General features: G+C 42.1%; 1 long non-coding RNA gene across 2 annotated transcripts in view; it reads right to left on the reverse strand.

Moving 5' to 3' along the window:
* Positions 1-5,724: 5,724 nt before the first annotated feature.
* The window catches only part of LOC141578884 (uncharacterized), a 34,810-nt gene continuing 16,806 nt past the window's right edge, over positions 5,725-23,728 (reverse strand). Inside the window, exons 3-5 of one of the 2 annotated variants that reach the window (XR_012509736.1) lie at positions 21,403-21,498; positions 7,568-9,978; positions 5,725-6,324 (exon numbers count right to left, since the gene is read on the reverse strand). This is a non-coding gene — a long non-coding RNA (uncharacterized LOC141578884). Of the gene's footprint in view, positions 6,325-7,567; positions 9,979-21,402; positions 21,499-23,728 lie in introns of those variants that run through there. The other variant, XR_012509735.1, reaches the window with a different exon arrangement.

The raw sequence follows: 23,728 nt of genomic DNA on the forward strand, positions 1-23,728 counted from the left end.
ACACAAATGTCTGATAAGTCTTTGTATTTCAGTACTTCCTAAAACTCTTAGAAACACAAGGAAGGTGTGTTACCTCGGGGACTGAGTGCATTTGAAGTGTGAGAAATCTAAGTGTGATCTGGTAAAGGCACAGGCTCTATAGACAGTGATCCGGGTTTGGATACTGGCTCCCCTAAGTACTGGAAACATGACCACCCAGAGCCTCAGTTTCTTCATGTGTTAAATGGGCTGATGGAGCTCACTTCCAAGTGGCTAGGTCAAAATGAGATGGTACGAGTGACTCTCAGGCAGAATGCTTGTAAAATTGCTAGTTGCTCTTGCTGCTTTATACTGTCTTCTTAGGTAATTCCGTTGTCCATTGGCTTGCAAATACCTCCTCATTTGGTTTAAAAAAAATAGCATGCCCTAAAAATTTTAAAAATAAGGAATGAAGATTTACTGATTAATGCTGGTTGTATTTTTATAGGTCATTTATTAAAAAAAAATTAGGAGTTCTCTAAAGAGAATTTATTCTGTGTGCCTATAATATGATTCAGTTAAAAATGATTTTCCTTTAAATACTTTTCAGAAATTAACTGTGATATTTTTCTTGAATAGTATTTTAAGCTTTCTGAGGAGGTTTTACATTTAGAAAAGTTTATTCTTGTAACAATTGACACGTTAAATAAATGTTTCAAACCCTGGACAGCATAAAGCCCTTGCTTTTTTTTAAATATATATAATTTTGGTGGTTAGTGCTATGACATATTATTATTTATTAACGGTTTTGATTTTGCTTCTGGGTTGTCCTAGATTTCGGCGCATGTGCCTGGGAAGGCCTCTCGGGCAAAGATGGTTATTTAAGAAGGTTGTCATTGTAAATGCTCTCAAGAGGATTAAACAAATTCCACAGCAAATAAATGAACATGTTTGGAAGGTTTTCCACCCTCATGTAATTTCCAGAAAACAGACATGATTCACTTGCTAAACCTAACACACAGGTACAGTAATGAGCCTGGCTCACATGACTGGACAGCACGGAGGGAGCCTCATCTATTGGCGTGGGTTACGCTGCAGGAAGCGCAACTGAAATTTTAATTAGAATTTATTTCCAGCGAGTGCTGCTTCCGTGTTTTTCTCCCCAATATAAGGAAGTGCCCTCTTTGCCTCGCCATCAGTCTGCAGAGCCCCTCGTCTCACACACTCCCCGGTTCATCAGAAGGCTGATGGAGCCCGTTTGCTTAGACACACTTAGCTACACTCGCAGCGGGGATCATCAGTCTCTTCTGTGTGTTCACCTCCACGTGCAGGGGAGAAAATCGACTTTTGCTACCGACAAACGCTAATTGACTACCAGTTGTTTCAGAGGGACTGTGATGTTGAAAACTGGTGTCCCTTTCATTTTTATATGTTGGATGCTGACAAATTGCACGGCCACACCCCCACTGTAAGTACACCAACCAGGGAGGGTGTCGGAGCTTGAATCTGTGTGTTTTAGTATTCTGATTCTGGCACTTGTCAGCTTTCAGTGTTCTCGCTGGGTTTGGGAGACTATTTCTCAAGCGATTTCTTTGGCTACCAATAAATTTGCAAAGCCGTCTCCTTCAGTGGAGTTCCGATGAGCTGAGTTGGGAGGGGCATGTGAAATTGAGGCTGGCAGAGAGGTGCAATGAAAACTAGCCACCATCTGGTTACCTCTCATTTTTTGTGGGCCAAAGATGCTTGTCTTCTTTTCTTTCCTCCTCCATCCATCCCTTCAGTTCAGGGAGTCGTCTTCAAGAATTTCATCCTAAAATGTAAAGTAATGATGAAGGCATTGTGTTTCTGTTGTTGATTTCATTTGATTTGCATTCATTGTTAAAGATTTTCTGGTGAGGTTTTTATGAGCTTTTAAAAGCTGGAAGAGCAGCACAACCAAGGAGAGAAAGTCAGAGAAACGAGTCAGCGGCCCCTGGGAGGTCTGCGGGACGAAGGCAGGAGGTGGGGCAGAGGCAGCACCGTGGCCTCCACTGCAGCCCTGAGGGCAACGTGCGCATGTAAAGCCAGCGTCTCTTGTCACCATGTGTTCTAACAGGACTCCCACTAAAAGAATGCGAGGAGATTTGGGGAGGCCTTACCTTTTACCCTCTGGTCAAACATCTTTAATGCTGACTTTATTTATTCAAGATGACACAGAGATCACCTGCAGAGCGTGAGGGAGTTGTGCTTGCTTCCTGTCTTGCCCGCCCCAGGCTCACTCATCAGACACCTGATTCTCGCAGGCACTGCAGTGCCCGTGGGGGGCGCTCTGCTCCTCGGGGAGCTGGGCACGGGAGTGCGCACATTGGAGCCGGCTGCACCAGCGCTGATACTTCTCTATATGTTGAGCCCTTTGTGTAAGTAGTAGAGGTGGGATCCAGAGTCTTCCTGTGTCTACGGAGTTCTCCAGCAAAGCCAACTTGGAGGAAAGAAAGAAAATGCCTACTGTTCCATGACTGTGTCCTAAGGGTTTAAAGCTCATGCGGAGCACACGTGAGATCTCATTCAGTAAATACTCTGGGGTCTTTACTCTGACTTGTCATGAATTTGGCATTCTCATAATGTTATTTCTCTTAAAACATTTCTAAGCAAACATTTTTGTGTGATGGTTATTGTGCGTAAGTGTCCTGAAGAAACTGTTGTGGATGGAAGTGTGGGCATCAGTGGTACAAGAATGTTTGGTGGCCCTGGGGGCTGCCCGAGCTCCACACCATTTGTTACCAGCAGTCTTTCAGATTGCATCTTATTCCAGAGCTCACCGGGGCTCCCATCTCTCACTACGTGTCTTGAGAGAATATTTGTTCAGAGGGTTGGGGACAGGATGCTTCCAAGTCTGGGTTCTGGGGTTCCCTGTCTATAGGTGGCACTGGCACAAATCCTTTATTCATGGAGTAATGAAGCCCCCCAGTCTCGTGGCTAATTGGGACTCCCTGTCCTTCTTCATGTTAGGAGCCTGAGGGCTTGGGTTAGGCCCCCAAACCTGTTTTTGGTGAGCTTTCAGCCCTATCACACCACCTGTGTTTTCCCGTTTCAGTCACATGACTTTGATTTCTGCAGGTAGGTGTGAATCCTGGACAGTACCTGGGACATCCAGGTTTCCCCTACAGTAGGGACAGTGAAGAAAGTTCACCCCGTATGGTGTGTTCGGTGCCCTCGAGGACAAGTAGGGACCCACAGATAGATGTCTGGATGGGTGGTGATCAGGCCCGAGTCTTGGAAGTACCGAGATTCCATTACTGTTTTAAAAGTGAAATTGAGGGATTAATTCTGGAAGGTCTGATGCAACTGAGATTAAAATTATCATATGGTTTTTATTGTTAGCAGAAGTGGTTTTTAACCCTTAGACCCAGTCCCCCCTATTTATAATAAATATTTTGTAACCTTTCTTTTCTGGTGCCCGGAAGTGAACGTCATAGAAAATGTAACCTAACTATAAGTATGATAAACAAATAGACAGGTAGATGGAAAGATGGGATACCCAAATTCTTATATTATGGGGTATTTTATATTCTATGCTAATTATTGACCTCTCAGGACAAAAGGCACATACAAAGGGAGTCACTTCTAATAAACTATTTTTCCAACCCTTACCTAACTGGGAAACCAGTGGCTTCACAATGAGCATCTCCCAGGTCCCCGGGGAAATCTTCTTGTCAGAGTTACACTTGCTTATGGTGTCCTGTGCCAAGTGCAAGCAGATGCGGTTTGGAAGCTGCCCGGAGGCTGACTCCGGGGATTCCTTCTCCGTCGCAGCTGTGAGGGAGCCTTGCCTTTCCTGACCACAACCAAAGAGGCGATTTTGAATCTCTTAAAACTGCCATACCAGTGTATATCACAACCCTCACAAGATACGTTGAATAAAGTAGAAAACTTTAAGTGTCTCCTTTAGGATAGAAATAGGGTATAAAAGAAATCATGAATTAAAAAATTCTAGTGCCCGAATAAGTGCTACATTACACTGGCTGCATCATAAGGTTAGAAAACTTCATTACCACTTTACATACCACATCTTATAGTTAGATTTTATTAATGTTTTTTTCCCTAAAGAAAAAAAGATCATTTCATGAGTTCTTGCGTCATAGATGACGAGCAGAGTGCAAGTGTAAAACCAGGAATCTTGATGCTGGTTAGTCTAGACCATCTCCGTCACTGCGCAGATCATCTTTACTCATTTTACTGCACTTTTTAGAATCACCTTCTCACTTGGAAAAACCCCTGTGTCAGTTGGATTTTTTAGTAAAACAATTCTTTTTCTTACCTAGAACATCAGTGATGTTTTCAAGATGATAAAAAAAAATTTGCCCATGGCATTTAAACAGTTGCTAGTTCTCGTAATTTATGGCTGTCTCGTATTTGTCACAATTGGAGAACTGTGTTTTCTTTCTGCAAATTCTCATTGCTTTGGTGACGCAGGGACACGTGTCCTTACTGGATGGATTATGATAGTAGTTGTTTGCATTCTCTCCCTAAATCTGGAGTCCTGTGTTATGTTTCCTGTTAACTTAAAAAATAGGAATATTGTTAATTACCTAAATATCTAACCTCACACCAGTGATGCATATCAAATTGGTCCAAATAGGAATTCCAACATTAAATGAGACAGTAATTTCACAACCCACTTTTCCAAAAATTTGGATTGATGGTTCAATTATACCAGGGACATTAGCTGTTTTAATTGAATCAATCATTGCTTTCTTCAATAAAATTTTCCATTCCATCTGCTCTTTTGGTTAATTGTTCTTCAGTGTTTCATTTGCTTTCTTTCCCAAAAATATATGATTTTGGCTTTTGTCATTGAAAATCCTTGCTGGTTTTGCTACCTCATGCTGGAGAGGAAGGCTTGTGACTGTTTTATAGTCACTGGTTTCATGTTTGTATGAGTGCTTAATGCCACGTTGCAGGGGTGTGGAGACCTAATGAAGTGTGTACATAAAAGGCTTATTCTACACTGAGTGCAGGGTTAGTGTTCACAGCCCATGTCATCAGTATCATAATTAATCCATTACAATCATCCTCTATTAATCAGTGTTTTCCTTCTAACGTCTCCAGGAGAGGAAATGTAGTAGTCTAAATGCAAATCTTTGCCAAACTTTCAGTCAATTCAAAACCTTTAAAGCTTTGCTTTCAATAGGAATGTGTGCCTGCTATCCCTACTTCTGCTCCTCCTGACCCAGGACGCAATCTCCACAGCTGATGATCCATGAGGTACTGGATTCTTGATCCCATGGCTCTGTGTGTTCTGAGACATCTGGGGACTTCAGCACTGTTTTAGGGGCTTTGGGTCCCAACTCTTCATAGCATTGCTGAGATGAGATCTGTGGGTTCACCCTCATTCTTGAGTGTATTGTGCATTTTTCCTAGAACCAACACACTCCACCGTGACAGCACTGCTTTGACCACGTGCTGGGACAGCGTGTGCTTGTCAGTTCTTGAGTTTAAATTTTCTGTTCTAATTTCTAAAATGGGGTATATTGACAGATACACCCCATGTAAACAGAAGCTCTGTGGGGATTTCAGCAACTTCTAAGAGCATAAATATTCCTGAAGCAGCTAATTTTCCTCCCAACAAGTGAGAAGCAAGCCGGTAAGCCCTGGGTGCCTGTGGCGGCCAAGCTCTGCAGCCCAGGCTGCTCACCGAGGAGCAAGGAGAAAATCTTAAAAACCTACTTCCATGCCGTCTTTCACAGAATCTCAGAAATGAACGTTTTAATATCTAAAGAGGGGTGATTTTGCTAAATAAATTTTTTATTTTTTTCCTTTTTCAGTTTTATTGGGTAGAATTATTACAGTTCAACTTCACATACACATATTGCATGTAAATACATGTATAGAGCATACTGCATTTTTTAGTTTACTTATGTGTACTAATTATTCTTTCTAAGAACAGATTAGAGCTTTAGATTTTTAAAATTACAGTTACCAGAGGAATAAGGACATCTACAAAAGAATAATAAACAGAATATTGTAATCCTATCACAAAGGGCAGTCAGATGTACTTACACATATTCAAGAAATCAAAATAATATTTAGTTCATTTGTGGTCTTATTATTATTGCTATTAATTTTAGATTCCCCATAAATTAAGTCATATGGCATTTTTCTTTCTCTTTCCACCACACTTCACTTAGAATGACAGTCTTCAGGTCCATCCATATTGCTGCAAATGGCATCTTTTATGTCTGAGTAGTATTCCATTGTATATATGAATCACCTCGTCTTTATCCAGTTATATGCTGATGGACATTTGTGTTGTTTACATGTTCCTTGTTCTATGTCCCTTCTGGCAACAATTACTGATTTTAAATATTTTCCACCTTAAAATCCTTCCTGAAAGAGATGTGGTAACTGGAATCAAAAACAGTTACAGCACAGGGTTGTGTGTGATGGGCCCTGGGGGCTTGGTAGGAAGGTTGGCAGAAAAGATTTCTGATTCTGATCAAATGATTCCTCCTCTTGTAGCCCTGCCGACCGCCTCTCTCACGGCCGGCCCTACAAGTCTGATCAGTCCCTTCTGTGATTCCTACTATATTGTGCACAAATTTTGTCCAATTGGTGTCATCCAGTAGGAACCTTAAGTGAGGCACCCAAGCTCCTGTGTTGATTTCTTCCATCAGCCCTTAACTTCCTTGGGAGCCAGGACTGTCTCATTGCCCCAAGGATCCCTAATTCCTAGTGAGATGCCTGATACAGCTGGTACTTAACGAACACATAAGTCAAATGGAAAAACCTGATCAAAGAAAAGGCCCTCATTTCTCAGACATGCCTACTTGAGTACATAGGGTAAAATGACATGTCTTCTTGGATTTGCTGTCAAATACTTCAACAAAGTACAAATAAAAGAACAAAGGTCTGAATAAAGGAAATATGGAAAAGTATGTGAATTCCTTAATCTGGGTGATGGGCTGATTGTACTATAGTTACTGATGTATACATAAGTTAGTTTATAATTTTACTGTCATTAGCTGAATGGCAAGTATTAATACGTATTAATTGAAATCCTTAGAACTGAATAAACTTACCCCACACAAAATCCTTAATATCCTAGTAATTTCTCTTAAAAATCTTTTCCCACAAAGACAGGAAAAAAGGGAAAGGCAGATCCGTGCAGTTTTTCCACGTTGTAAAAAGACCAAAGGCCGACACATATGAAAAGATTGTAAAAAAGATAAAAAGGCTGAAATCAATGTCCGGAAAACCTAGCTAACAATCCTAAATGGCCCAACATAACTAACCTCAGCACTGCCGCATCAAGAATGGGACAAATAGCACCTAGTGGATTTATTTTTAATAAATAATAATGATCCAGTTCCTACCACAGGCAATTATGATAAGACTGAGTATAAGTTCTAACACCAAATAGCGTACAAATCATAATTATCACTTGATTCAAACTGCTTCTTCTATAAAATTTGAATCTTTTTATTCTTAAGACAGATTTGTGGCCTATGACCTAGTGATAAAATTTTCAACTGGCTTGTATTAAAAAAGTTCACCATAGTGAAAGTTTATTGCATCAACTCTTCCTTTTTGGGAAACCCATGTGCCTTGTCACTCTCTTTCATAAGATTACCTGTGGAAAATTCAATCCTTCATTCAGGAAAAGGCTGAGCAATATATCTCATGGAAAACCTTCATAAACTGCAACACAAGAAAATGAAAATGACATTGAGCAGCCCGTGAAGCCAGCAGAAACACACAGCGCACGGCTGTGTTCCCGCCTCGAATTTCTGTAATCAGCAGGGAAATTGTGCATTTCAAGAAATAGACATAAACTCTTTTCAGGACCTGAGCACACAATTTCCCTTTCAGGGTTTAGTGGGCTTCCATTTAATTCTATGAGAAATGTTTAAAACAACAGAACAACAGCTGACATAGGGTTTAAAGTAACTTTTTTGTCTTAGTGAAAATAAAGCCAACTGATAGTTATCATTTTTACTTTATTTGATCTCACTCTCTTACTTTACCTCACCAACCTCCTCCACAAAATGATGGTGAACATCCCCTCCTGGGTCAGAAGGCTAAGTAGAAAGTACCAATCGCATGGAGGTGTGCTTTGTTGTTTTATTTTTCAAAACAAACAAGTTTCATTCATGTGATTTAATAATTAAGATCAGAAACAAAGTCTACTCAATAAATGGTAGACAACACAAGTCATCATAGCTGCTTATCAGGTTTGGCCCCACGTTACACACTTTTACATGGACATGTGCAATGTGCTGTCTTAGGAAACGGTGAGTGGGGTCAGGGCCTCTGCTCTCACAGGGCACACAGCCTGGTGGGGGAGGCGGTGTTCAATCATTGCCTTTTTTTTTAATGTAAGTACAAATTATGGGAAATGCTATTTAAAAAGAACAAAATGAGTCAATGAAAGTGAAAAATACCAGGAGAGTATTTAGGCTGAAGGAAGACAGGGAATCTCTTTGAAGAGTTGACACTCCACTGAGAACCAAAGGACAACTCCAGTACTGCAGGTGAAGGGCAGGGCCACACTGATAAAGGGCTGATGTCCAGAATATACCAAAATTTCTTTAAACTCAACAAGAAGGATGAATAACCTGATTAAAATATGAGCAAAATGCCTGAACACAGACCTCATCAAAGAAGAAATCTACATGCCAAAGAAGTCTATGGAAAGATGCTCCACAGCATCTGTCATCAAGGGGATGCAGACTGAAACAGCGAGGTACCACTGCACACCTGTCAGAACTGCCAAAACGCAGAACACTGACAGCACCGAATGCTGGTGAGGATGTGGAGCGTCAGGAATTCTCATGCATAGTTGTTAGGAATGTAAAATGGCCCAAATACTTAGGAAGACCGTCTGGCAATTTTTTACAAAACTAGATATTCTCCTACCATATGATCTGGCAACTGTGCTCCTTGGTGTTTACTCGACGAAATGGAAACTTGTGTCCACACACAAATCTGCATACAGATGTTGATAGCAGCTTTATTCATAATCACCAGAACTCAGAAACAACTATGCTGTTCTTCAGTAGGTGAATGGATAAATAAACTGTGGTCCAGCCAGAGAATGGACCATTATTTGGTGCTAAAATGAAATGAGTTATCAAGGCATGGAAAGACATGGAAGAACCTTAAATGCATATTACTAAGTGAAAGAAGCCAATCTGGGAAGGTTGTGCAACTGTCTGATTCCAACTGTATGGTGTTTTGGGAAAGGGAAAACCACAGAGACTAAAAGATCAGTGGCTGTCAGAGGCTAGAGGGGAAGGAGCAATGAATGAGGTGCAGCACGGAGCATTTTTAGGGTCACTAAGACAGACTACTCTGTATGATGCTGTGACGGTGGATACATGTCATTTTACATCTGTCCAAACCCACAGAGTGCACACCACCAAGTGTAAATCCTAGTGTCAAGTATGGGCTCTGGGTGATGATGACGTGTCAGTGCAGGTTCACCCATTGTCGCAAATGCACGCTCTGGTGCAGGCGTCAATAGTGAGGAGGCTGTGGGGACAAACTGCTGTTCATACACCCAATCCAGCCCCAGCCACCGCTGTTAATAAAGCTCTGTGGGTGTGTGGACTCTCCGGCTGCTCTGGCGTCTGAACAGCAGAGCTGAGCAGCTGCACCAGAGATCAGGAGGTTTGCAGACCCTGAAATATTTACTCCCAAGCTCTTGACAGAAAAAAGTCTGCTGAGCCCTGTTCTAAACGAATCACAATTCACCCTGATGAGACAGGACAGCAGGGCCCAAACTAGGCATGGTTAATGGGACTAAAGAGATGTTTTAATTCCAACACCTTTCCTGAAGTCCTGTAGATCCAGTGACAGACTGTAGCCAGGAAGCGTCTGCAGAAGGAGTCGGTAGCAACTCTTCCCGCCAGGCTCCATGATGCCGGGGGCCGCGCGCTGCACGGATGCCACCCGCTTTAAGAAGGCGGACTTGCAGTGGCAGCCGATCAACTCATAGAGCTCGGAGAGGATGCTGCACTGCTGAATTCTCTCCTCGGGATGCTGAAGCACAGGGAGAAAAGCAACAAGCATCTGAACGAAACATGTAAGTGAAAAAAGACCCTTAAAAAATTTTCCCTTAAAACAGAGACCCAATGACACAGGAAGGAAGAGGAAGGCTGACTTCGTGCACTGCTGGGACCGGATGCAGAAATGCAGGGAAACAGGGCTGTTCAGACGGGCCCCATCTTTCCGCGTTCCGCCTGTCCTTTTACTAGAAAGGCGCGTATTCCCTGAAATAGAGGAATCTGCTACCTAAACATGTGACACAGAGAAGGGAAAGAGGAAAAGTAAGGGAAAGTAAAGGAACAAAAGTTCATCTAGGCCCTAGTATTTGGGCGGGACTTTCACCAAACACACAACCTCTCCAAGCACAGAGCACACAGTGAGAGGCTGACAGTGTGACTGCAACTTCTGCTCCTTAAGCACCAGCTACCTGCCAGCACACGCTGCGCCCCTTACTGAATCATTACAATCATTTCAGAAACTATTACTACCCCGGCTCACAGGCAAGGAAATCTGAAACTCGGGGAGGAATTATTATCATCCTGGACAAAGTCCCACAGCCCAGAAGTGTTAGAGCATCCGGCAGACCATGGACTAAAATGCTCCTCATCACCACGGGCCCTGAGCCTCAGGCTGAGGCCACGTCAGGTCTGCACGGACCCAGAGCGAGTCTGTGTGACTGGGAATGCTCCGACTCGAAGTGCCAGGCCAAGACCCTCAGGAACATATATAATGAAACCAAATCCCCAAACTCATTTCCAACCCACTGCCCTGTCCGGGAGGACTGCTCGGCACATCTGGCTTATCACCTGTGCACAGGCTGAGCAAGGGGCCCAGACAGTGATGTGACATCCCAGTGGAAGTGGCTTGGGGACCACTTCATCACAGGACAAACTCTCCCGGCTTCCAACATTAACTCTCCATTCCATTTCCAATGGAAAGGAAGTTTAGACTTGTTTTCCTCTCCAGAATCAAAGAGAGTGGTAACATCAGCAGGAAACTCAAGACTGAGGAAGAGTCTCCTGGCCATTTGGAAGGATAGGCCGGGGAGGGAACAGAGACAGGGATCAGAAAGACCCGTGTTCCAGTCGAAAGTCTGCACGTCACTCGCTTTTACAGTTTCCATTTTATTACAGGTGATAAAATCTAATTATGATTGTTGGGAAAACTAAATGAAATAACGTATGCCACTAGCATAGGTGTAAAATCCTCCATGAGTGTCCCAGAAATGGACGTGACAATGGTTAGATACTGTCTGCCAAGTCTTGGGTGCTAAGCTCACGTCAGCCAGCCAGAGATGTGCCAGAGAATGCCTCACCATCTAGCAGCCTTCTCCAACATTGAAACTCACAACGTCCGAAGAACTTGCAGGGGTGGATGCTTTGGGGCACTCTGGAGGTAGCACTCCAGTGATGACTTTAAAAAGCTGAGGAGAATTTAGGGGACCATACAGTTCAAATACAGAAAACTCATTCCATGTCTACAAATATTCATCTCTAGCCATGATGATTCAGAGAGGAAATACATATTCAAACGTACATCATTTTCCCACATAAGTGCATCAAAACAATTTAGAAAGAATGTCACTTTCTTCTCTAGATCACACAGCGGGGATTACAAGGTTTGTACTGACAGCACTACTTGTAAATCACATGCAAACGTAATTAGGTCCACTATCAGTCATCATCATTCGAAGGGAAGGATGGAAAAGAACAAAGCCAAGCTAATACGCTCCAGTCTTTTGTTTGGTTACGATGTCACAGAGGAGACAGACAGCTCAACAAGGAACCACTCTGCCGTGATCACGGAGCCGGGGAACGGGATTGGCGGCAAGATGTATGACGCAGCCGCAGCTGCGACCGCGCTTCTAGTCAGGTATTCAAATGCGCCTCGACAAGGTGTCAAACGCTTGTGCCCACGTCCTCATCACCTGACATGTATTAACAAGAAATGGAAGCCTATAAACGGCCAATACCCTTGGTGGGTACACCGTCCAAAGAGCAAAGTCACAGTTTGACAACTGGCCATCCGGTTCCCTGGGATTCATTCTTGGAGAACCTTAAAAACCACTCCTCTGTCCTCAAGAAGTGCTGCCTATTTGTCCTATATTTGGCTCAGTGATGGAGCACGTTCACGTGGACTTTAATGTCTGCACAGATTTGACTGTCTTTCTCCAGGTTCACATGTCCATTCTGAAGAGGCCTGAGTTAAGTCCAAATTCCATAAGATCAATTCCCTCCAGTGACAAATCAACGAGTCTGCAATTACAAACCAACTGAACAGGACTGTCCTTAGCTAAAAATGTCACCCACCCTTCACTGTTTTCTTAATCTCCTCTCCTGGCTAATTGCAACAGACTAACACCACCCTCCACCAAGTTCCCCAACTATGTCAAATAGAAAGTAAGGTCCATAAAAGAGGAGACGACTCCATAGTCACCTCTGAATTCCTAGCATATGTTAATGTCAATAAGTAGAACTATGATTATGGCTTCTTTCCTTTAAAACCTTTCTGGTTATTTAAATGAGACCATGGAAGGGAGAAGTTTGGGTCCAGTATCTTGATCCAGTAGACTCTGGAGACATTTTTCGGAATGGCTGCCCACTGATTCATTCAAAACACAACTTCTCTTTCCGGGAGGAGCTGTGATTTTCTGCCAGGAGCTTGTTGTCACTCTCATGCCAGAACAGATTTAAACTAAATACATACATTGGATATGTTATTTTCCCCCGCTTCCAAAAAAATTAACTTTCCTTACTTCCTTGCCTTGAGGAATGCTTTTTTAATTTTCATTCTAATTCACCCTTTTATAAAGAAGGATTCTCAGGATGTGCTTGACCTTAAATAAGAACAGCCATTAAACTCCCAGTGTGAGAGGCCTGGGGCTCATCTCCTGACCTCCTGTCAAGGCAAGTGAAACTCAGTTCAGGAGCCAACTGGCCCCCCAGGGCTTCTAAGGCTCGCGTATCTCCCAGAATCCCTGCTTTCTGGTTTGACTTGGTTTCTGAGGATTTCCCCTCACTTTGTTCACAATTAGCTGTGCAGCTTGAAAGATGAGGAAGGAAGGTCTTATTTCTTAATCAGCATTTTAAGGAACTTATGTAATGAAGGTTTTCAAGACTTTCTAGAACCCTCCATTGCCAAGGCAGAAAACACAATAGATATTTTCTAAATTTAGCTATCATGTGCATTTTTTCTTTGCTTTTGTTTTCTTAACTGCTAACAGACATTTTTTAATTAAAAAATAAAATAAGGCCCCAAATAGGATAGAACATTGAAGAGGAAACAAAATTAAAGGGCAAAGATAGAAAAATGATAAGTACTCTACAAAGTTAATAGAAAACATACACTATGGATCAGATCAGCAATTCTCAGTAACAAATAATTGAAACCTGACTATGAGGTAAAATGTCTCTCCTGTCAGGAGACGGCCAACAGAAAGCAGAATTAAATCAACAAACTAAAATTCTAAGTCTGGCGAAGTAGAGAAGTCTACCAGCTAAATGTGTTTTCTTCTGGAAGAGAGGGAGACTCATAAGATCTTTTCTGTGGAGCCTGAGCCCATGGGAGGACGGTGAAGTGAGCTCTGTAAGTACCCAATTAGCAAAGTGAGTGATGAATAAAGAGACGTGAGCTTTGATGACAGAGATGATACTACTATTCACTTGTCCTGTAAGTATGTCTTCACGTTCAATGATCAATACCTCGGCGTCCTCAGGGATTGAGATTATAGGAAAATGCACAGCCCGGGCCTAGACCTCCTCTGTGATTGTGGCACTGCACTTAAATGTTTCAAGGGCACCTCCAACTCCACCTGCAAAGAGCTGAGTTCATGGTGCTCCTCCCATAGCCGTCCTGCCCAGGGCCCCTTGTCGGGGTCAAGGTCTGTCTGCCTCTCCCAGCTCAGTCCCATCACTCACAGATGTGACTGGACCCCTCCTTCAGGGCCCAATTTCCTCAGTCAACGAGTCCCACCACCCACACCTCACCTACCAGGTTCTCACTTGCACTCCCTCAGCACTGACTCTGTGCTGGGGACCACACTGCACACTATGAACACGTTATCTCACTGGATCTCCACAGCAGTCCTGGGAAGTCGGTATATCACTGCTTCAATTAATAAGATAAATTTTTTCACTTCCTTGAATGTGTCATCCAAAGTGACACGGCTACTGAGACACAAACATGGGACTGAAAATCACTTGAAAATTGAACATTGCTACACCTCAAAAACACCATACTCTGACTTATCACATCACCTCCTGCCGAGCCTTCTAAATGTTTCTAAGCATTCTACAAGACAAAAGTGATCTACGAGAGCACCCTTCTCCCCTACTTAAAATCTGACAATGACGTTCCACTTCCCTTAGGAGAAAGCCCCACCGGGCCTGAGCAAAGCCCAACAGCCCGGCATCCGCGTTCCCTGCGCGGCCGCGCCGCCTCACCCACCACGCAGTGCTACACGTGCCGTGTCCAGGACAGGGATGATGACTCCCTACAACCCGGTGATCGTCTCAATCGAACAATGATCACCCTCTTCAGTGGTCACCCTTTTCATTGCTGACCCTCAAAAAAATATTTTCTCAGGGTGAATCAATATCTTTTTCCTTACAACTTCCCATCATTGATAATGAACTCCCCCCAAAAGAGAGAAGACCTAATCCTCAGTCTCCTTATCTGCAATGTATGAATAACAAGGAAATACGAGAGGTTTTAAGCGAAATAATATTGATATGAAGCTGAGGGACAATTCCCAACATACAGTAAGCACTCAATATGTGCTTACTTAATATTAATAAAATAGATTCCATTCCAGCAACCTTAAATCAATGTTTTATGGCTTTGTCCAAAAGACTACTGACAAACTATTGGACGAACCCCTTTGAGCAGATCCGCCCAAGCGTACTGGGATAGGTAAGCCTTGACTCCAGTTACAGCTGCAGCCAACCAGCACTACGGGGCAGGGGCAGTTTGCTCAAACTCTTACATGCTGTTTGAGCATTTAGTTGTAGTTATTGAATAAAGACAGGTATTATATAGTCAAAGCTCCTGAAACATAAATCTTCAAAGATTGATTCATATTAGGTTTCAAGTACAACACTCTCACTAGAAATTATTTGAAAATTATAGTCTTAGCTCCTCTGCACATCAAAAGTTCATGTTCTTAATGTATCTGACTATATACACTGAGAGGATTGTTTAAAAGAAATTAAGATGAAGCCATAATGAATAAGCTTTCAGTATAATCTGCACAATGCCCCACCCAAGGGTCTCACTTCTCACTTCCACATAGGTGTTCAGGTAGCTTAACCTGGGTCTTGGTTTCTTATGACACGGGGGTGGGAAGAATTGTGGATAGATTTATGTAGCAAATATAAATCTAGGGTATTTGCTGTGTAGGAATCCTAGAAATAAATAAATTGATATATAGTCCCACCCTTAGGAAGCTCAGCCTTTCAAATTACAACAGCATTAAAAATGAAATGAGAGATACATTTAACAAAATTTTACAAAATTTGCACATTGAACATTTTGAAGTATCACCAAAAAAAAAAAATGAAAAGATCTACATATATGGAAGGCATCCCATGTTCATTGAATGGTAGACAATATTGTTAAAAATGTTAAGACTCCCGAAAGTGATCTACAAATTTAATGGATTCCCTATCAAAATTCCAGCTGACTTCTTTGCAAAAATTGAAAAACTGATGCCAAAATTCATATGGAAGTGCAAGGGACACAGGACAGCCAAAACAATCTTGAAAAAGAAGAGCAAATTTGGAGGACTCACTCAAAGGTTACTACAAATATATAGTACTCAAATCATTATGGTACTGGCATAAGTTTGAATGCAAAAATCTATGAGACACAATAAAAAATCCAGGGGGGAAACTTACATTTACAGTCATTTTTCCAGAAATGTGCCAACAACACTCCATTGAAAGAATAGTCTATTCAACAAATGGTGCAGAGACACCTGGGTATCTGAAGGCAAAAGAATGATTCTGGAATCTGGACCCCCGTACTTTATATAACAAATAAAATATTAATTCAAAATAGATCACAGACAGAAACGTAAAAACTAAATGTATAAATTTTCTAAAAGAAGACATAGTTTAAATCTTTGTGGTCCTAGGATAGGCTATGGCTTCCTAGATACAATACCAAGAGCACAAGTGAAAAACAAGAAAGATAAAATGGACTTCATCAAAATTAAAACCATTTGTTACAAAGGACATCATCAAGAAAGTGAAATGAAAGGGGAAAGTGGTAGCTCAAATGATAGAGTGCGTGCTTAGCAAGAAAAATAAAATGAATAAATCTAATTACCTCCCCTAGAAAGAAATTGTTTTAATGTTTAAAAAAAGTAAAGTGAAACGACAATCTGCTGAATAGGAGAAAAATTTTGCAAAGCATATATCTAATAAGAGACTAGTATCCAGGATATAAAACAAATGCTTACAACTGACCAATACAAAGAAATTCGACCCAATTTTTAAATATGCCAAGTATTTAAATAGATACACAATTGGCCAATAAGCATATGAAAAGATGCTCAGCATCACTTGCGAAATCAAAATCAAAATGATATCTGATTTTACACTCACTAGGATGGTTATAATCAAAACATGGACAAAAACAAGTGTCGGTCAGGAGGCAGAGAAATGGGAACCCTCAATATGCAGCCGTTGGAAAGGAGCAATGGTGCAGCTTCTTTGGAAAAGCCTGGTGTTTCCTCAAAAGGTTAGCAATATATGGCTCAGCAATTCCACTCCTACATATAGAGTCATCCCTCAGTATCCTCGGGGGGTTCGTTTCAGGAACCCCCCACCCTGGATACCATAATCCAAGGATGTTCGAGTCCCTTTACAACCAGCCATCTGGATCCATGAAGTGGAAACTACAGATATGGCGGGCCAAATGTACAGCCAAAAGAATGAAAACATATTCTCACAAAAACTTGCACATCAATATTCATGGCAGTCTCATTCAGAGTAGCCAAAGGTTACAAACAATATCCATCCATCAATGAATGGATAAACAAAATTACCAAGAATAGGCCCACAAATTTTTGGTCATTGAATCTTTGACAAAGGAGGTGAGAACATACAATGGAGTAAAGACAGCCTCTTCAGCAAATGATGTAGGGAAAACTGGACAGCTGCATGTAAATGAATGAAGTTAGACTACTCCCTCACAGCATACACAAAAATGAATTCAAAATGGCTTAAAGAATTAAACATGTAGTCAAGACACTATAAACCTCTTAGAAGAAAACATAGGCAAAACATCTGACATCCATCTCAACAATGTTTTCCTACAGCAGTCTACTCAAGCAATAGAAATACAAGCAAAAATATACAAGTGGGATTTAATTAAACTTGCAAGCTTTAGCACAGAAAAGGAAACAATAAGCAAAACAAAAAGACAATCTATGGAATGGGAGAAAATAGTTGCAATAAATGAGACTGACAAGGGCTTAATTCCCAGAATATGTAAACAGCTTTTACACTTCATAAGAAAGAAAAACAAACAATTCAATCCAAAAATGGTCAGAAGTCCTAAAGAAACATTTCTCCAATGAAGACATACAATTGACCAATAGGCACATGAAAAAATGCTCAATATCATTATCAGAGAAATGCAAATCAAAACTACAATCAAGTATCAACTCTCACCAGTCAGAATAGCCATCATTCAGAAGTTCACAGACAGTAATTGCTGGAGAGGCTGCGGGGAATTGGGAACCCTCCTACACTGTGGTGGGAATGAAGTTTGGTGGAGCCACTGTGGAAAACAGTATACAGGTTCCTCAAAAGACTAAAAATTGACCTCTCATATGACCCAGCAATCCCACTCCTGGGCTTATATCCAGAAGGATCCGTAATTCAAAAATACACCTACACCCCAACATTCAGAGCAGCACTATTTACAATAGCAAGACATTGAAACAACCTAAATGTCCACTGACAGATGACTGGATAAAGAGTTTGTAGTGTATTTGTACAATAGATTACTATTCACCCATAAAAAAATAATAAAATAATGCCATTTGCAGCAACATGAATGGACCTGGAGAATGTCATTCTAAGTGAAGTAAGCCATAAAAAGAGAAAGAAAAATACCATATGAGATCGCTCACATGTGGAATCTAAAACAAACAAACAAACAAAAAAACAAAAAACAAAAAATAAAGCAAAGAAACAAAAAAATAAACTTATCTACAGAACAGAAACAGACACAGAGACATAGAAACCAAACTATGGTTACCAGAGAGGAGAGGGTGTGGGAAGGAATATATTGGGAGTTCAAGATTTGCAGATACAGAGTATGTATAGAATAAACAGCAAGTTTATACTGTATAGCACAGGAGAATATATTTATTATCTTATAGAAACTTATGTTTAAAAAGAATATGAAAATGAATACGGGTATGTTCTTCTTTAACTGAAGTGTTGTGCTGTGCAAAAGAAACTGACACATTATAAACTGACTAGACTTCAATGAAAATGTTTTTAAATAGACCAAAAACGAAAAAAAAGAAAAAGGATATTATCAAACTAAAAGAATAAAGTACTGATTCAGGCTACAACATGGATTAACCTTCAAACTTTATGCAAAAATAAGCCAGACACAAAAGGCCAAATAGTGCCCTTTAAGGTGAACTGTATCTGAGTGTTTATTGTACTATTCCTGTAAATTTTCCGGAGGTTTGAAGTCTATCAATATCAAAAAAAGTTTTATTCATTAAAATCATAAAACGCTTCCTCACAGGAGGGCTTTAATTATTAAATGCAAAAATGCATGTAAAGCTCTTGAAACAACACTTTGCACGTCCACACACAGTCACTGCTTTCACTGCCACTCAGAGGTTGGTACCAGCGCTGATGAGAGCTACTTCCACTCGCTCTCCTGCATACAGGAGTGAGGGCCTGGGCTCTGACAGGCAGGGTGAGCGTGAACCTGGGTCAGACACAGCCACATCCCAGACTCTGCGTTACACAACTTTCTTATACAAACTGCAACATATAATGTAAACATGCTACAGGGATGTATCTTACAACGCAGAGAATACAGCCAATGTTTTACAGTAACTATAAATGGAGCATCTATTGTACACCTGAAATATATCATATTTTAAATCAGCTATATCTTTGTAAAAAAATTAAAAAATAATTTAAAAATGTTATCACTTTAATATTCAATTCAGTTTTTAAGTAACTACTAAACAGCTTAGAATGTATAAAAGCATTTAAGTGTGCTGTTTGTTTACATATTTATTTACTTTTAGCCTCCTGCTAAAAGAGAAATTAAACAATTTTTTTAAACACAGCTTAACAACCATAACAACAAAAAGGCAAAACTGAGAGTGAAGAGAAAATGGAGATTCAATACTTAAATGAAAACAGTGGGAGGTAAAGTCATAAAAATGGATTCCATGAAGTCAGGGCAAGTGTTAAAGGCCGACTAGAAATTCAGGTGTAAGATTCTTGACAGATAAAGCAAAAAGAAAAAGATGATGGGGAGGGCGGTACAACGTGTGCTTAGCGTGCACAGGGTCCTGGGTTCGAACACCAGGGCCTCCACTAACAGATAATTACACCTAATTACCTACCCCCCCAAAGAGCCCCAAAGAAAAGAAAAAGAGAAATTTCTTTCCCAAAGAATCCTGATATTAAATTTGGATTAAATACTTAAAAAAAAAAAAAAAAAAAGAAAAACAGAAAAGATGAGTGACACTGTGAAGGAAAAGCCCAGCTGGGCTAACAAGCTAAGTCACAAATCTAAGTGTGATAAGTGTCCTTTTACTGATCTAAGTTTTGCTGGGCTAACTCGTAAATCCGATGTCAACAATTGTCAGTAATGTGATCTGTTCCAAATTGATAAGCTTCAGTGTACTGATTCCTTGCTTTATGTTGTTGGAGCCTTATTGGCTAATAGCCCCATACTTGTAATTAAACCTATAAAACCTCACGTGCAGGTCTTGGAGGTGCTCAGAGCTTCGGAACAGAAGCCCCTCTGAGCCCGCCGGGGTAATAAATCTCAGTACTCCAACCCTCTGTGTGGTGCTTGTTTCTTGGCTGGCCTGTTGTTTCCATAACAACACAAGCGACGATGCCCGTGAGATAGTTCTGCAGTGGCTGCTGGCAGGTCCCCATGTCTCACGTGGGAATATCTGAAACATCCTTCTCATCACTCAGAGTCATCATAAGCCCAGACCTCACCTCCCTCTGTTAAATGCAGGAGCACAGGCAGGGCCCGGCCTTTGTTCTCTCTGTGTCATCACAGTGAGATAGGATGGAAGGGGGCAGAGCACATTCATTCAAGGAAGGCCACAACAATTAACATCATAATGGTGAAGGATTCAACCCCCAATAGGCCTTGAGGCACAGGAGGAAGTGATTTAACTTCTAGCAGATCTTGAGCTTCATTATGCACCCACTGTAATAGTAACATGGTGAATAACATGCCCCAGGCACCATGGCAGTCCCAAGGCTAGCCACAAAAGGTCAAAGGGTGGGAAATGGTCAACTCTCTGGGAATACAAGCCCCTTGCCCTAAGGCTGATCCTTCTACTTATTAGCATATGAAACCACCAAGCCCAAGAAAAAAGAGCAACACAAAACCACCTCGGGGTCCCCACTCTCTCTCCCTCTTCAGAGAAGGCCCACACTATGTGGAGTGTGTACCTACTTTTAATCTGAGCATCAAACCCCCACAACTCGTGAAGTTTCTCTTGCCTTTCAATGTATCTCTCTGAATAAATATACCTTTACTCAACACTGGCTTGCTCTTGAATTCTTTACTGCATGAAGCCTAGGAACAAAATCTGGTGGGGCACATCCCAGGGGCTCATCCAAAGCCTGAGACACAGCCCTTCTCATGCGTCACGTTTTTTTTTCTTGTATCAACAGGACTGGGTTGTGAAGGGAGCTCTGAGGCCCCAGCTAAGGGACAGAAGCAGCCCCCAGGGCTCGAATTGGCGGGCAGCCTCTTCCCCAGCAAGGGCCTTGGGGTCTGCCCAGTTCTCTGTGTTTCCCTGTTGTGCTGACTCCCCAGCCACAGAGCGTTCTCCCTAGGCCTGTCCCCACAAAACCCTTCTCTCCAAAATACAAGCACATCATGTCACAGTCCTCTTGTTCAACCAGGAAATGTTCAACCCACTGTTTCCCTCCCCAGTAAAGTACCTAACTGTCCTCCCTCCCATCCCACCACTTCTTTCTTTGTGACAACTCTGCACTCCCCACCCACCATCCTGAACGCAGGTGCCTTGCTGGCTGGGACCGAGATGTTTCAGTCTCACACATCCTGCGCCCATTCACTTTCCCCTTGTTACCTTAAAAAAGCCTTTCCTGAGTCACCCACAAATCTGATACTGAACATCACAAAATGCTGAGTTTGCAGTCACTGTGTGCATACCTCCCAGGTTTTGACTAGGTTTCCTTCACAAGATCTTCATTAAGGAGCTGCATCAAGAAGTTTAAAGAGTCTTTTCTTACATCTGAGCGGAGGAGCCTGCAAAAAATTTAAATGGCTTTGAAGAGAGGGTTAACCAGGAACAGAGGGTTAGCAGGTCCTATTCAACAGTGTCATGAGGCAAAATGTTCTTCAAAGGCTCAGAGTGGCTTCTGAACGTGGAGTCAGCAAGGAGGAGGTGACAGGCAGTGAGTAGGGTGGGTGACACTGGGTGCGCTTCCCCAGCTGGGGAAGAATTGGATTTTGTTCTAGTTTTACAAACAATTTCTTACTACCTTTTTCACCTATTGTCACATACCATTTCCTACGAATTAAGAATATCAATGTCAGTCATTTGGGCCACTTGGGAGAAGCAACACGATGCCATTCACAGGGCTGGGACATGACAGCCACACCAGTCTAGGTTGATAGACCAGTGGGGGTATTTCCAAGGTGATCACGGGCATGCAGCAAACTCCCCAGCTTCAATGACCTCATCTCAAAGGTGGGGCCAATAAAACTACCAAGAAAATTGCTTGATGATTATTGCCGACAACTGTTTACTAGGTAATTGCCCGTGACAACTGCAGCTTAATGGGGAATGAGTATGATAACAAGGCCCTGTCTACCTGGCCACACGCTCCCTGCCTTCCTGCCTTGGTGCAGCAGCAGAGTTTGTTTAGCCGATATGAACGCCCCCAGAGCAGCACTGATGGGAAAGCTCGCAGCTCTGCACTGCGAGGTGTGTTCCTTTCCTTCTCAGAGCTGATCACAGTTTGCTGTCATCTGTTTTTATGTTTATCCCTTTTATAACAGCCTCCCCCCGGAGTTTTTGCTCAAGCAGCGCAGGGCCAGTGTGTCTTGCGGCCTGCCAGATATTCTGGGCTGGGAAACAGCTGAACCCACATCTGGCTCTGGTGCTGAACGGAGAGGGCAGAAGGCCCTGGGGCACATGCTGAACCGAGGCCACTGCACCCAGAATTATGATCTGACTTTGGGCAAATTACAGTCTTCTTTACCCTGAGATTCCTCATCTGTCCATGAAAATAAATGCCCATGGCACACAGAGTTACAAGTATTAAAGCAAATCACCAAATTCATAACCTAGCCAAGGGGCTACCAGTGCGTCCTCAAAAGACAAATGCTGCCTTTACGGCTCTGACACACGCGAAGCGGGGCGGCCGCACACAGTGAACACTGCTAAATGCCAGTGTGTTAAGTGCTTCATGTGTGCTACAATACTCTTCAGAACTTACAACAATCCCAGGAAGAAACGAATAATATCATGCCCATTTCACAGATTCACCAACAGGTTAAGAGAGGTTACATTCTAGTCCAAGGCCCTATGGTGAGGAAATGGCGATTTAAACCGGATTCTGGGCCCAGGCCTTGTCTCCAACTCTCTCCCAGCCACCTGATCACTTGCCTATGAATTCCACCTGTCCAATACCTAAGTGTGCAGTCGGCCAGCTCTTAAATGCAATGTGTGCCACCGTTTGTCAATGTTGGTTAATTACCATAAACTGTTCTCAGAAACCACTACAGAAAAGAATGGTGGACTTAAGGAATTCTGCATTGCGTTCTCCTGTAATGTGCAGAAACCCTTCACTACACCACCAAATCCAAATGTATGCTTCCTCCATGTTTATGTGTGCACACGGCTTATTAAAGTAGAAGGTACCTGCAGTAATTCCATCTCGGCTGCTTTCCAAGGTTGCAGATTATCCATAATCAGTCCATGAACGAAAATACTACAATTTGAATGAAAATACTGCAACCATGTCAGTAAACAAAGAATGCTGAAACCAAGTCAACAGCGGCTGCCGCCACCCCCCAGCGAGTGCATGCCTGCAGCCCAGCCTCTGCAGCCACTCACAATGGTGCCCTCTGAGGGGACTCAGTATAAGAAAGGACAGGATACTGGCCCTAGATAGCTAGGTGCTTGTCTAAAGAATGAATTCAGTGAGTCCAAAATATTTTCTTCCTCCCATATATAGAAAAGCACTAAATTATTGAACTTGAGATACCTGGCTTTCTTTAGATAACAAGCAATCTTTTATTGTTCCAACAAGCTTGTCTTTGTTGTAAAGCTCCTATATATCCTAGCTCATCCCAAACCTCTTGGGAGCAGTCCCTCAGAGAGATCTGAGAGGCTGTCATCCCGGCTCGAGTCCTCCCGCAAATAAAACATAACTCTTAAATTTTAGGTGGCACATGTATTTCAGTCAACTGTTTTGGACACCATGAAGGGACCCAGAGCAGACTTTCTCCACCTGAACTCTCCGAGTAA

This window comes from Camelus bactrianus, chromosome 1, assembly GCF_048773025.1.
Source record: "Camelus bactrianus isolate YW-2024 breed Bactrian camel chromosome 1, ASM4877302v1, whole genome shotgun sequence".
NCBI lineage: Eukaryota > Metazoa > Chordata > Mammalia > Artiodactyla > Camelidae > Camelus > Camelus bactrianus.